General features: G+C 44.6%; 1 pseudogene; it reads left to right on the top strand.

Annotated features, from left to right (window-relative positions):
* The first annotated feature begins 3,752 nt into the window (after window positions 1-3,752).
* Window positions 3,753-14,595, top strand: part of LOC134341815 (zinc finger protein 721-like) — a 60,782-nt pseudogene continuing 49,939 nt past the window's right edge.

Genomic DNA, 14,595 nt, shown 5'->3' with positions numbered 1-14,595 from the left:
GAATTACCCTACCGCATAGCCCTGCATTTTCCTAATCTCCATGTAGCTATCTAAGAGTCTCTTAAAAGACCCAATTTTATCCGCCTCTGCCACGTCGCTGACAGTGCATTCCACACAGACACTACTCTTTGTTTAAAAAAAAACTTAGCTCTGACATCTCCTCTGTACCTCCTTCCAATCACCTTAACCCTATGCCCCCTCATGTTGGCCGTTTCAGCCCTGGGAAAAAGCCTTTGACTATCCACACGACCAATGCCTCTAATCATCCTATACACCTGCATGAATTTCCTGCATGATTTTCTCCAGTTTGCATAAGACGATGAGCTCACTGTGGTTTTGATTTTCCCCGGGGCTCAGGACGAAGTTGGTTAAACTCTTTCTTCCCTGCTGTTTTCAATGTTTGGGTCATTTTCACTCATTTCAAAGGACTGTGCTTCAGACAGCTGGGTTGTTGCAATGCACCTCTAAAGTTTGGCAGCAGACTAGCGAGTGAATCTTTGAATGTGCAGAGTCAGAAACCAAAGGGTTGCCAGCCTGATTCAGGGCTCTGGGTCTCAAGAGAGAGATGGGGTCTGGAGTTTACGAGGAGGAAGAGAAATGAGACCAGCATGATATGGCAGCATGATATGGCAACAAAGGAAAGATCAGAAACATTTGGAAACTGCTTGATCGAAAAAAAGATGGTTATTTTTTTGCAAATTACTGGTGGAAATCAACAGATCAGGCAACAAATGTGGAGAGAATAAATAGACAACATTTAGGCCGAGCCCTTTCAGCATGCCTAGACTGTATACTCCTCTGCTTAGCTGCTGCCTGAACTGCAGAGTTCCTCCAGCATTTTGTGTGTGTGCGTCTCTGTATTTCCAGCAACTGCAGAATCTCTTGTGTTTCATATCTGCATTTGTAAGAGGATTGTACTTTGGCATTAGATACACGTTAATATTGAGTAAATTGTTTATGGGAGCCACTTTCTGCGTTAAAACAGCTGCTGAATTTTCTATACACACAAAAAAACTGAGATATGGACATGAAACCGGTGTTTGCAGAAACTGTTAATGGCACCGTGATTACCCATAAAACCGTGCGTCAAAAGTTTCGCTGCCGCTGAAGCGCCGATCAAATGCGCAGGCGTCTGGGTTGATGACGTTTGAATGCACGCATGCGCACAGTATACAGAGGGCCTCAGGAGGATCGGTACAGGTAAGTGGAAATTTGCGGGCGATTATTTGTCAACACCGACTTCGGGACAATTACTGTGAGCTCCGGACTCCGTGACCCGCAATCCCGGGACAGTCCTGCTCTCTTCCCTCTCTCTCAGCCCCACCATCCGTACACGGGCCCCGGGGAGCTTCCGGCTGATGAGGGAATGGGAACCGATGGATCTCTCAGACAGAGCTGAGCTCCAGCTGTCTAAATGCAAGGATCGGGAACTCGGAGAAAGGGAACAAAATCTTTTACATCAGCTGTTGAGAAAATCACCTTTGTTCTGCCTCCAGTCACAAACAAGAGAAAATCTGCAGATGCTGGAAATCCAAGCAACACACACAAATTGCTGGAGGAACTCAGCATTAGTACTCTTTTCCATAGATGCTGCCTGGCCTGCTGAGTTCCTCCAGCATTTTGTGTCTGTTGCTTGTTCTACCTCCTCTTGTTCTGGACTGAATATGTTTTGTCCCACTCTCTCTGGGTACATAATGATATCAAACACCTTTGCCCTGGGCAACAAGTAGCTTTCACATCACAAATGTGCCAGACTCCAATGAGACAGACTACTGCCCTTCCCTTCATATTCATTGGCATTGCCATCACTGAGTTCACCACTGTCAGTCACCTGGGGGAGGGTTCAGGGGAAATATTTATGTACAATACAGAAACTGGTGTTATCTGTGAATATTGTGGTGATGCAAAAGTTACATATACAAGTGGGAAGAAGGGGAGTGATATTTGGAAAATTGACTTTTTAAAGCATAATTTAGCAAGCAAACCACATATGGACAATGTGCAAAAGCTCTGGTGGGAAAATCCTTTGTTACCCGTTACAGGCCTGCTACATAGATTGTGTGAGAGTGCAGATGAACTCGATCGAACCCAGAGGAGATCAAAGTTCTTACTGACAGTGATTTGCTGGCTGTTGAAATAAATACCTCGCTATATAAAATTCATTGTGCACATGTCACTGGTTAAAAGAATGCACAATACAAGCTTTATGTGCACACTGGTCATTACAAATTAGAGGGGACATTGGTGGGAAGGTGGGGAGACCTCCAGTGTCCCTGATGCCCTCACCTACAAGATGTGCATCCAGCTGCAGCTTGTAACCCTGCACTTTACGGAGTTGGAACTTGAAATGGATGAATTCTGGATCATCCAGGAGTCAGAGGGGGTGATAGATATGACATGAAGAGAGGTGAGTTACACCCAAGGTGCGGGACACAGGAAACTGGGTGAGAGTCAGGAAGGGGAATGAGGGTAAATAGCCATCGCAGAGTACTCTTGTTGCTGTCCCACACAACAGCAGGTGGACCACTTTAGAAACTTTTGCGGGGAATTACCTGGCAGAGGAAAGTCAAAGGGCTGATAGGGGATTCGGTAGTTAGCGGAACAGAACAAGAGGGGACTAATATCCTAGTGGTAATGCTTCTAGTGAGGGGTGATGAGGTTAAAGTAAGTTGTAGGGGGAATGGGAACCAGAATGACAGAACAGATAGTGGAGAGGGTGAATTGAATTGACTTTATTACATACATTCTTCCTATACATGAGGAGTAGAAATCTTTATGTTATGTCCCCATCTAAATGTGCAATGTGTAATTTATAGTAATATATAATAAATAGTTTGTACATAGGACAGTCAATATAACATAGAAATGCAATTGTATCAGCATGAATTAATCAGTCTGATGGCCTGGTGGAAGATGATGTCCCGGAGCCTGTTGGTCCTTTTGCTGTGGTACCGTTTCCTGGATGGTAGCAGCAGGAACAGTTTGTGGTTGTGGTGAATTGGGTCCCTGATATCCTTTGGGCCCTTTTTACACACCTGTCTCTGTAAATGTCCTGAATAGTGGGAAGTTCACATCTACAGATGTGCTGGGCTGTCCACACCACTCTCTGCAGGTTCCTGCGATTAAGGGAAGTACAGTTCCTATACCAGGCAGTGATGCAGCCAGTCAGGATGCTCCCAATTGTGTCCCTGTAGAAAGTTCTGAGGATTTGGGTCCCCATTCCAAACTTCTTCAACCATCTGAGGTGAAAGAGATGCTGTTGTGCTCTTTTCACAACACAGCCGGTATGTACAGACCATGTGAGATCCTCGGTGATGTTCATGCCGAGGAACTTAAAGCTGTTCACCCTCTCAACCCCAGATCCATTGATTTCAATAGGGGTTAGCCGGTCTCCATTCCTCCTGTCATCCACAATCAGCTCCATTGTTTTTGTGACAATGAGGGAGAGTTTGTTTTCTTGACACCAGTCAGATGTTGTTCAGACCTCAGATAGATTCAGCAATCAAATGGTTGAGCATGCTGTGATGAATGTGGTGAGCTGTGTATATCACAATGCAAGAAGCATCGCAGGAAAGCCAGATGAGCTCAGGACAGGGAATTATGATATTGTAGCCATTATTGGGACTTGGTTGCACCCAACAGTCTGAGGGATTTAGAGGAACCAATTTGTCGAGAGATTCCAGACCATGACAAGAAACAAAGGTTGATTCAGTAAGTAATTTTATCTTTCCATATATTGACTGGGACTCCCATACTGTAAAAGGACTAGATGGGGTAGAGTTTGTCAAATGTGCCCTTAATCAGTAAGTAGAATTCCCGACGTAGATGTGTGCAATAAGCTGTTAGGAAATGATCTAGAAATTAGTGATCATAATGCCATGAAATTCAAACTAAATATGGAAAAAGAGAGGTCTGGACCACGGGTTGAGATTCTAAATTGAAGAAAGGTCAATTTTGATGGTTTCAGAAAGGAGCTGACAAGTGTGGCTTGGGACAGGCTGGTTTCTGGTAAAGGAGTACTTGTAAGTGGGAGGCCTTCAGAAGTGAAATTTTGAGGGGGTCTAGTTTGTATGTGCCTGCCAAAATAAAAGTTGAAAGGTAGCTAGTGCACGGACCTTGGTTTTCAAGAGATATTGAGGCCCCAAATATTTTGTTTCTCTAAATGCCTCAGACTGTTGGGTGCTACCAAGAGTCATTAATTCCACACCCTCTCATCTGACTTTTTTTTTAGTTGTCTTCTGTTCACTTCTAAAAGCTTCCTAATAGTTTTTGCTCTTCTGTTAGCCCTCTCTTTGGCTTTTATGTTGGCTTTGGCTTCTCATTTCAGCCACAGTTGTGTCCTCCTGCCTTTCCAATGCTTCCACTTCTTTGGGATGTATCGATCACTCAGCTCCCGAATTGCTCCCAGAAACTCCAGCCATTGCTGCTCCGTTGTCACTCCTACCTTTTCCCTTCCAGACAAGCAACATACATCAAAGTTGCTGGTGAACGCAGCAGGCCAGACAGCATCTCTAGGAAGAGGTACAGTCGACGTTTCAGGCCGAGACCCTTCGTCAGGACTAACTGAAGGAAGAGTGAGTAAGGGATTTGAAAGCTGGAGGGGGAGGGGGAGATGCAAAATGATAGGAGAAGACAGGAGGGGGAGGGATAGAGCCGAGAGCTGGACAGGTGATAGGCAAAAGGGGATACGAGAGGATCATGGGACAGGAGGTCCGGGAAGAAAGACAAGGGCAGGGGGGTGACCCAGAGGATGGGCAAGAGGTATATTCAGAGGGACAGAGGGAGAAAAAGGAGAGTGAGAGAAAGAATGTGTGCATAAAAATAAGTAACAGATGGGGTACGAGGGGGAGGTGGGGCCTTAGCGGGAGTTAGAGAAGTCGATGTTCATGCCATCAGGTTGGAGGCTACCCAGACGGAATATAAGGTGTTGTTCCTCCAACCTGAGTGTGGCTCTATCCCTCCCCCTCCTGTCTTCTCCTATCATTTTGCATCTCCCCCTCCCCCTCCAGCTTTCAAATCCCTTACTCACTCTTCCTTCAGTTAGTCCTGACGAAGGGTCTCGGCCTGAAATGTCGACTGTACCTCTTCCTAGAGATGCTGCCTGGCCTGCTGCGTTCACCAGCAACTTTGATGTATGTTGCTTGAATTTCCAGCATCTGCAGAATTCCTGTTGTTTGCCCTTCCAAACAAGTTTGGCCAGCTTCTTTGTCATAGGAACATGAAACAGGCTATTTGGCCCATCTAGTTAATGCCGAAAAAACATTTAATCTGTAACGCAACTATCTGCACCAGGACCATCGCCCTCCATGCCCCTGTCATCCAGGCTTCCATCCAAACTTCTCTTAATTGTGAAAAAGAGCTCATATTCACCACTTGTGCTGACATCTCATTCCATACTCTCACGAGCTTTTCCACATGTTCCCATTAAATTTTCACCTTCCCTACTTATCCATGACCTCTGGTTGTAGTCCCACCCAATCTCAGTGGAAAAAGCTGTTTGCACTTACCCTATCTATACCCTTATAATTTTGTATACTTCCAACAAATCCTCAAAGCAATGTATAATTTCCTTGTTCATGATTAGAGCCTTTTTGAGGTGTATAAGATGATGAGGGGCATTGATCATGTGTATAGCCAGAGGTTTTTCCCCAGGGTTGAAATGGCTAACATGAGGGAGCATAGTTTTAAGGTGCTTGGAAATAGATACTGGGAGATGTCAGGGGTAAGTTTTATTACACAGAGAGTGGTGGGTGTGTAGAATGTACTGCCAGCAGTGGTGGTCGAGGCAGATACAATAGGGTCTTTTAACAGCCTCTTTGATAGGTACATGGAGCTTAGCAAAATAGAGTGCTATGTACTAGGGAAATTCTAGGCAGTTTCCGGAGTAAGTTACATGGTTGGCAGAACATTGTGGGCTGAATGGCCTGGAATATGCTGTAGATTTCTATGTTCTATGTTGAACAGCGAAATAACTTTGGCTATCCTACAATCCTCTGATAATCCCCTGTCACTAAGGATGATTTAATTATCTCTGCTAGTGCCCTGACAATTTCTGCACTTGCCTCCCATAGGGTCCAAGGGAGCACCTTATCATGCCCTGGAGATTTCTCCAGCCTAATCTGCCTCAGGATGGCAAACATCTCCTCTTCTTTAATCTGTACAGGGTCCACGGTTTTAATGCCGCTTTTCCACACTCTCACAGACCCTGTGTCCATCTCCTGAGTAAATGGGATGAAAAATATATTTGAGATCTCCCCCATCTGCTTCCACACGTGGATTGCCATTCCGGTCTTCCAGAGGACCAACTTTATGCCTTGCAATCCTTTTGCTCTTAATCTATTTCCAGAATCCGTGAGGATTATCCTTCATTTTTTCTGTGAGGGGAATCTCATGCCTTCTTTTAGCCATCCTGATTTATTTCTTATGTGTTCTCTTGCATTTCTTATACTCCATAAGAACCTACCTGCCTATCCCTGTTCTGCAACTCTATTTTGTGCTTCACCGGGGTCTCAATATCTCTTGAAAACCAAGGTTCCCTACAGTTTCTATCTTTACCTTTTATTCTGACAGGCACATACCCGCCTTGTACTTTCAAAATTTTGCTTTGAAGGCCTCCCATTTAATAAGCACACCTTTTCCATAAAGCGGCCTGTCCCAGTCCACAGTTGCCAGATCCTAATATCTAAATTCCAGGTGTTGATCCATGCCCTGAACACATCCGCCTTTCCTACGCTGCTCCTTGTATTGAAATATACAGGGCTCAGCATATTCACTGCACCATGCACAACCTTTTCATTCCTGTGTTTGTCTGAGGTCTGAACAACAAACGTCTCCACAACCTCTCCACTCTCTGTTCTGTTATTCAGGCTCCCATTCCCCCTACAACTTTAGTTTAACACCCCCTCCACCCCCACCCCCACCTCCCATGATGCAGATCTATCACCCCTTTGGCTTTCATCACTCAGATCAATAAAAAGGAGGCGCATGCCAGGTACAGGCAGATAGGAACAAATGGGTAATTATGAAATACAGGGAATTCAAGTGAACACTTATGAAAGACAAAGAAGGCATGAGGTTGCCCCAGCAGACAAGGTGAAGAAGAATCCTCATGGATTCTGCAGATATGTTGAGAGTGAAAAGATTGCAAGGGAAAAAATTAATCCTCTGCAAGATCAGAATGGTAATCCATATGAGGAGACAAAATAGATGTGGGAGATATTTTTTGCTCAGGAGATGGACACAGAGTCTATAGAGGTGAGGCAAAGCAGCATCAAATTCCTAGACCCTGTACAGATTACAGAGGTGGAATATGAGAGGTGGATCAAGAAGGTTCAGTCAGTCAACATTCAAGATGAGATAGTAAATTGAATGAGACACTGTCTTTGGGAGAAGCCAGAGTGTGGTAGCAGATGGTTGCCTCTCTGACCGGAGGCCTGTGACTAGTGGTGTGCCACAGGGATTAGAGCTGGATCTGTTGTTGTTTGTCATCTATATCAGTAATCTGAATGTTAACATGGTTAGCTGGATCAGCAAATTTGTGGATGACACCAAGATTGGGGTGTAGTGGACAGCGAGGAAGACTATCATGGCTTGCAGTGCAATCTGGATCAGCTAGAATAATGGGTTAAGAAATGCAAAATGGAATTTAATGGAGACAAGTGTGAGGTGTTGCATTTTGGTGGGACCAAGGTCTTACACAGTGAATGGTCAGTTACTGAGGGGTGCTGTAGAAGGAAAGGATCTGGGAATACATGTCCATAATTCACTGAAAGTGGTGTCACAGTTAAATAGGGACAGAAAGAAAGATTTAGGCAAACCTTCATGAACCAAAGTACTGAGTACAGGAGACGGATGTTTTGTTGACATTGTACAAGACAATGGTGAGGCCTAATTTGGTGTATTGTGTGCAGTTTTGGTCACCAATGTGCAGGAAAGATGTAAGAGATGTTGAAAGAGTTCAGAGAAAATTCACAAGGATGTTGTCAGGTCTGGAGGACTTGGGTTATAGGGAAAGATGGAACAGGTCAGGACTTTATTCCTTGGAACATGGAAGATTGAGAGGAGATTTGATGGAGGTATACGACAATTATGAGGGATATAGATAAGGTAAGTGCAAGCTGGCTTTTACCACTGAGATGCGGTGAGACGACAACCAGAGGCCATGGGTTAAGGGTGAAAGGTGAATCGTTAAGGGGAACATGAGGGGAAACTTCTTCACACAGACGGTCATCCGGGTGTGGAATGAGCAGCCAGCACAAGTGGTGCATGTGAGCTCAATTTCAACATTTAAGAGGTTTCCATAGGTACCTGGATGGTAGTGGTATGGGAGTGGGCAGTTTAAATAGTTCAGCACAAACCAGATGGCCCAAAGGGCCTGTTTCTGTGTTGTAATTTTCTGTGACTGTGACAAGAACCTGAAATCATACAAAAATTCACTCTAAGTCCTTTTAACAGCTGTGTGGACCAACCATTCATCTCGGCAGGATTTTTTTATATGACGTTAAAACTGTGGCACTTTAAGTTAATAATACATAAAAGAAAATCCCAGATGCACATCAAGAAAGACTATTTGTGAGAGAGTGTTTCAGTTACTGTGGGGCCAGGCACCCATGCTGCTCAGCAGGAACAGGGAATAATACCAATGGAGAGAGTCAAACTGAGCCAGGTCACAGATTGGAGATGGCAGAAATGCCCCATTCTTATAGAGACAGGAAGAGCATCAGGGAATTGATGGTCATTCCAGATACCAGCACTGTGCCCAGTCAGAAGATGATTTCTCTGTCCAACTTGGGTTGAACCTCACTGTAACAGAGTGATACCAGATCAAACCCTGGCAACTCAAGTAATCTCATCTGAAATGTTGTCCTACACCCACTGATGGATTTTGTAAATCTTCTTACAGGTTAAAAACGAGAAGGAATTTGTCTCCAGGAATCTCAAACACAGCACGCCAGTTTTGCTGTCTCTGTCTGGATATTTAAGAAGTGGAGCAAGGGATTCAATCGGCCATCCTTCCTGCTCAGACAGTGGGGAGGGATTCACTCGATCATCTGACCGACTGGCATTCCCGTCATTTTACACAATGGGAATGGATTCAGTCGGTTATCTCAATTGAAGGTACATCAGCAAGTTCACACTGGACAAGGCCATTCATCTGTTCTGTGTGTGAGAAGGGATTCAGTTGGTCTTCCCACCTGTGGACTCACCAGTCAGTTCTCACTGGGTCGAGGCTGTTCATCTGCTGAATTTCTGGGAAAGGATTCACTTAGTTATCTGACCTAATGGCTCACCAGCGAGTTCACACTGGGGAGAAACCGTTCACCTGCTCCGACTGTGGGAAGAGATTCACTCACTCTTACACCCTACAGAGACACCAGCGAGTTCACACTGGGGAGAAACCGTTCACCTGCTTAGAATGTGGGAAGCAATTCACTCAGTTATCCCACCTACAGAGACATCAGCGTTTTCACACTGGGGAGAAGCCGTTCACCTGCTCAGAATGTGGGAAGGGATTCCCTCAGTCATCCACCCTACAGAGACATCAGCAAGTTCACACTGGGGAGAAGCCGTTCACCTGCTCAGTCTGTGGGAAGGGATTCACTCAGTCATCCAACCTACAGAATCATCAGCGAGTTCACACTGGGGAGAAGCCGTTCACCTGCTTAGAATGTGGGAAGAGATTCCCTCAGTTATCCCACCTACAGAGTCATCAGCGAGTTCACACTGGGGAGAAGCCATTCACCTGCTCAGTCTGTGAGAAGAGATTCACTCACTCATCCAACCTACAGACACATCAGCGAGTTCACACTGGGGAGAAGCCGTTCACCTGCTCAGTCTGTGGGAAGGGATTCACTCAGTTGTCCCAACTACAGAGTCATCAGCGAGTTTACACTGGGGAGAAGCCGTTCACCTGCTCAGAATGTGGGAAAGGATTCACTCAGTCATTTAAACTACTGGCACACCAGTCAGTTCACAGTGGGGAGTGGCCATTCACCTGCTCAGAATGTGGGAAAGGATTCACTCAGTCGTCCAAACTAATGGCACACCAATCAGTTCACACTGGAGAGAGGCCATTCACCTGTTCAGACTGTGGGAAGGGTTTCACTTGGTCATCCGACCTACAGAGTCATCAGCGAGTTCACACTGGGGAGAAACAGTTCACCTGCTCAGACTGTGGGAAGGGATTCACTAAGTCATCCTACCTACAGAGACATCAGCAAGTTCACACTGGGGAGAAGCCATTCACCTGCTTAGAATGTGGGAAGGGATTCACTCAGTCATCCCACCTACAGAGTCATCAGCGAGTTCACACTGGGGAGAAGCCGTTCACCTGCTTAGAATGTGGGAAGGGATTCACTCAGTCATCCACCCTACAGAGACATCAGCAAGTTCACACTGGGGAGAAGCCGTTCACCTGCTCAGTTTGTGGGAAGAGATTCACTCAGTCATCCACCCTACAGAATCATCAGCGAGTTCACACTGGGGAGAAGCCATTCACCTGCTGAGAATGTGGGAAAGGATTCACGCAGTCATTCAAACTAATGGCACACCAATCAGTTCACACTGGAGAGAGGCCATTCACCTGTTCAGACTGTGGGAAGGGTTTCACTCGGTCATCCGACCAACAGAGTCATCAGCGAGTTCACACTGGGGAGAAACCATTCACCTGCTCAGACTGTGGGAAGGGATTCACTAAGTCATCCTACCTACAGAGACATCAGCGAGTTCACACTGGGGAGAAGCCATTCACCTGCTTAGAATGTGGGAAGGGATTCACTCAGTTATCCCACCTACAGAGTCATCAGCGAGTTCACACTGGGGAGAAGCCATTCACCTGCTTAGAATGTGGGAAGGGATTCACTCAGTCATCCAAGCTACTGGCACACCAGTCAGTTCACAGTGGGGAGTGGCCATTGTTATGAATCCCTAGATTTTGTTTGCTGTGGACTGTCATTTTGAGAGAGAGAGAGATTAAGAATGGAAATCAGTCTGACTTGCATCTTGTTTACATTGCTCACAGCTTGTTTAGTTTTAACCACGGACACAGACACTCAGAGTCAGACGGAGATGAAGGAGGAAAAATGGAAGGATTGGAACAAGGGAACGAGTGGCCAAGGGTCACTGTTTCGAACTTTCCTCTGCCCACAAGGGTGGGTTAATTATTGATTCAGCATACGTTGAATGTGTGGTTGTCACCTCGTTTGATCCATAGGAGTGGATCGGATTTGGGGTATCCTGTGAAGACCACTTATGTGTTAACCCTTGCCTGGGTGTGGTGTGGAAATTCATTTGAAGACGATACCCCTTGTGACAAGTCACTTTCGGTGATAATTTGTATGTGGATTTGGAACGACGACAGATAAAATCTACAGCGACTGTTCCCTCGTTTTACCACCATGGATGCTGTGGAATTCAACGTTATTGCCTTCTCTCGACATTTACCCTGGATTACAAATATCTCTCTCTCCTCAACTATTCTGTGGTTGAACTGAACGTTCATAGTTTACCATCTCAAGACTCCAAGCCTTGTTTCCCCTGAGCTCAATAGTTTGGGAGTTATATTTACCCACATATATACACATAACACTGTTAACTTTTGTTTATCTTGCTTAAGTTACTGTATTGTTAGTAGGTACTAATAAAGATAGTGGATTTAATATCAGAAACAGACTCTAGATGTAGTCTATTGCTGCTGACTCATTTCTAAAGTGTTGCGGGGACAAAATTGGGGCCTGCATCCGATATAGGAAAAGATTTGGAGGCGTATTGATTAATTATCGATTTCATTGGAGAAATCCCTTTTGATTTATTTGTGTGTGGAAAATCAGCAGCAATGGATGTTGATAGATTTCTGGAAGCACCAACCTCTGAGGCATTAAAGGACACCAGAAGGATTGAGTTGTTGAGTATTGCTAAAAGGTTAAAACTTGCTAAGGTGAAATTGACAATGAGGAGGTCACAGATGCAGAGGATAATAGTTGAACATTATGTATCTGAGGGTGTGTTTAAAGTGGAGGAGTTGGAGGTGTTTCCTGAAAGTAAACCTAGTGAGCTTGGCCTCCCGTACAAGTTAGAAAAATTCAAGATGGAGGCTGTGGAAAGGCAGAGGCAGGTTGAGGCTGGAGAGGCAGAAAAACAGGGAGGAAGCAGAAAGACAGAGGCTGTTCGAGCTGGAAAAGATAGAGAGATTGCAGCAAAGGGGTCTAGCATTAGACTCTGGTGATAAGTTTGAGGGCAGTCAGGATGTTAAATTGGTACCTCCATTTGACGATACAGAGGTTGATAAATACTTTCAGCATTTTGATAAGGTTGCTCAGAGTTTAAAGTGCCCAAAAGAGGGTTGGCCACAAAGTGTAATTAAGGGGAAGGCTCAGCAAGCCTATTCTGCTTTGACAGTTGATGAAGCAGCTGATTATGAGATGCTCAAACAGGCTGTGCTCAAAGCTTACGAGTTGGTCCCAGAAGCATACAGGCAAAAGTTTAGAAGTTTGAGGAAATCTGTGAACCGGACTTATATGGAATTTGCTTAAGAGAAGTTTGTGTGTTTTGACCACTGGTGCACATATAAAAATGTAAATGATGATTTTAACAGCTTGAAAGAGTTGGTTTTAATTGAAGAATTCAAAATGTGCGTCCCTGATGACATAAAGATGTAATTAAATGAAAAGGATGCTGCCACTTTGCAGGAGTCTGCTAGATGAGCAGATAAGTTTGCTTTAACTCATAAGGTTAAGTTCACCCAGAATAAGAGCTTCCAAAAGAGTAGCAGGGATAACCAGGGTAAACCAGAAATTAAAGCTGGGACTAGTGATGAGATGGAGGATGAAGGGAAGCAGTTGAAGGAGAAATATTCTGGTCTTCTTTGTTACTATTGTAAGAAAGCTGGTCATATGGTGGCTAATTGTTCTGTCCTGAAGAAGAAAAAGGAAAAGGAGGCAGTCCCACATGCCTGTGATCAGTATGTTGAAGCACCTATAAACCTGCAGGGTTCTGAACATTCTGTTGAGGCTCAGTTAAGGACTGAGAGGTCTGACTGAGTTAAGAAGGGATTCGATCATTTTATGTCAGATGGTTTGTATTAGTAATGGAAGGGTCAACACCGGTACCAGTGAAAATTCTTCGAGATACTGGGACTTCTCAGTCACTTATATTAGTTCGGTGATGAGACTGACACTGGTGAGGTAAATCTTATTAAAGGCATTGGGGGCAGCATTGTTTCTGTGCCATTGCACAAGGTAACTTTACAGTCAGGGTTGGTTTCGGGACCTGTTAGGATTGGATTATGCTCCAGTTTACTGGTGGAAGATGTTACTTTGCTGTTAGGGAATGACATGGCAGATGGTAAAGTTGTTCCTGCAGTGTAGTTGAGAACTAAGCCAACCACTGACGACCCACAGATGGATTTTAACATTTATCGCAGTAACTCGAAGTATGACTAAAAGGTCTGCCAATGCAGAGGGTTCTGTGCAGCATGATTCTGATACCCATGATAGCCAAAATCATGTTGACCAGAATTCAGTTTATGATGACTTGTCAGGGACTTTTCAGCCTTCATTGTTTCAACAGGATTCAGGTAGTAAGTCTGATGAGAAAGATTTATCCCTGTCTAGGAAGGAGTTTATAGCAGAACAGAACCTAGACTGAGTTTGAAGCTTTATAAGAAACATCTCTCTCAGATGATGAGATTAAGAAAGTGCCAGTAGGGTATTATCTCAAGGATGGAGTGTTAATGAGGAAGTGGAGGCCACCTGCTATACCTGCAAGTGAGGAATGGGCAATTGTTCACCAAGTTGCAGTTCCTAAAGTTCATTGGACTGAAATTTTAACTTTGGCCCACAGCATGCCCTTAGGTGGCCATTTTGGAGTGAAGAAAACTGTAAACAGGATTATGAAAGAATTTTACTGGCCTAATTTGAGGAAAGATATTGTGACCTTTTGCAGAACCTGTCACACTTGTCAAGTTGTGGGTAAACCTAATCAGGTCACCCCAGTGGCCCCACTCCGGCCTATACCTGCATTCGGTGAACCCTTTTCCAAATTTATAGTGGATTGTGTTGGCCCATTGCCAAAGACTAAAACTGTCCATCAGTATTTGCTAACTATTATGTGTACTGCATCCAGATTCCCAGAGGCAATACCTCTCAGAAATATTAAAGCTAAAACTGGCGAAGGCTCTAACAAGTTTTTTACTTTATTTGGTTTGCCTTAAGAAATCCAGTCTGATCAAGGAAGTAATTTTACATCTGGATTATTCCAGCAGGTAGTTTATGAACTGGGAGCTAAACAAATTACATTGTCTGCGTACCATCCGAAATCACAAGTGGCTTTAGAAAGATTTAATTCTACTGTCAAAACAATGATTAAGACATGCTGTGTTGAAAATGGAAAAGACTGGGATGAAGGAATACATTTGCTTTTGTTCACAGTAAAGGCTGATTTATACTTGTGCATTCGGGATATGCCATATCCTACACCGTAGGCCCGATTTAATTTTTGCGTAGCCCTACGCCGTAGCGAGCATGCGTAGTTGTGTCTGCATCGCTATGCACGTCACCACCAAAACGCAAGTTGGCAGTGGGGTATCTCTGACACTGT

This window comes from Mobula hypostoma, unplaced genomic scaffold, assembly GCF_963921235.1.
Source record: "Mobula hypostoma unplaced genomic scaffold, sMobHyp1.1 scaffold_103, whole genome shotgun sequence".
Lineage (NCBI taxonomy): Eukaryota > Metazoa > Chordata > Chondrichthyes > Myliobatiformes > Myliobatidae > Mobula > Mobula hypostoma.
Note: the sequence above shows the minus strand (reverse complement) of the source record. Positions and strands in the feature narration are given on the sequence as shown.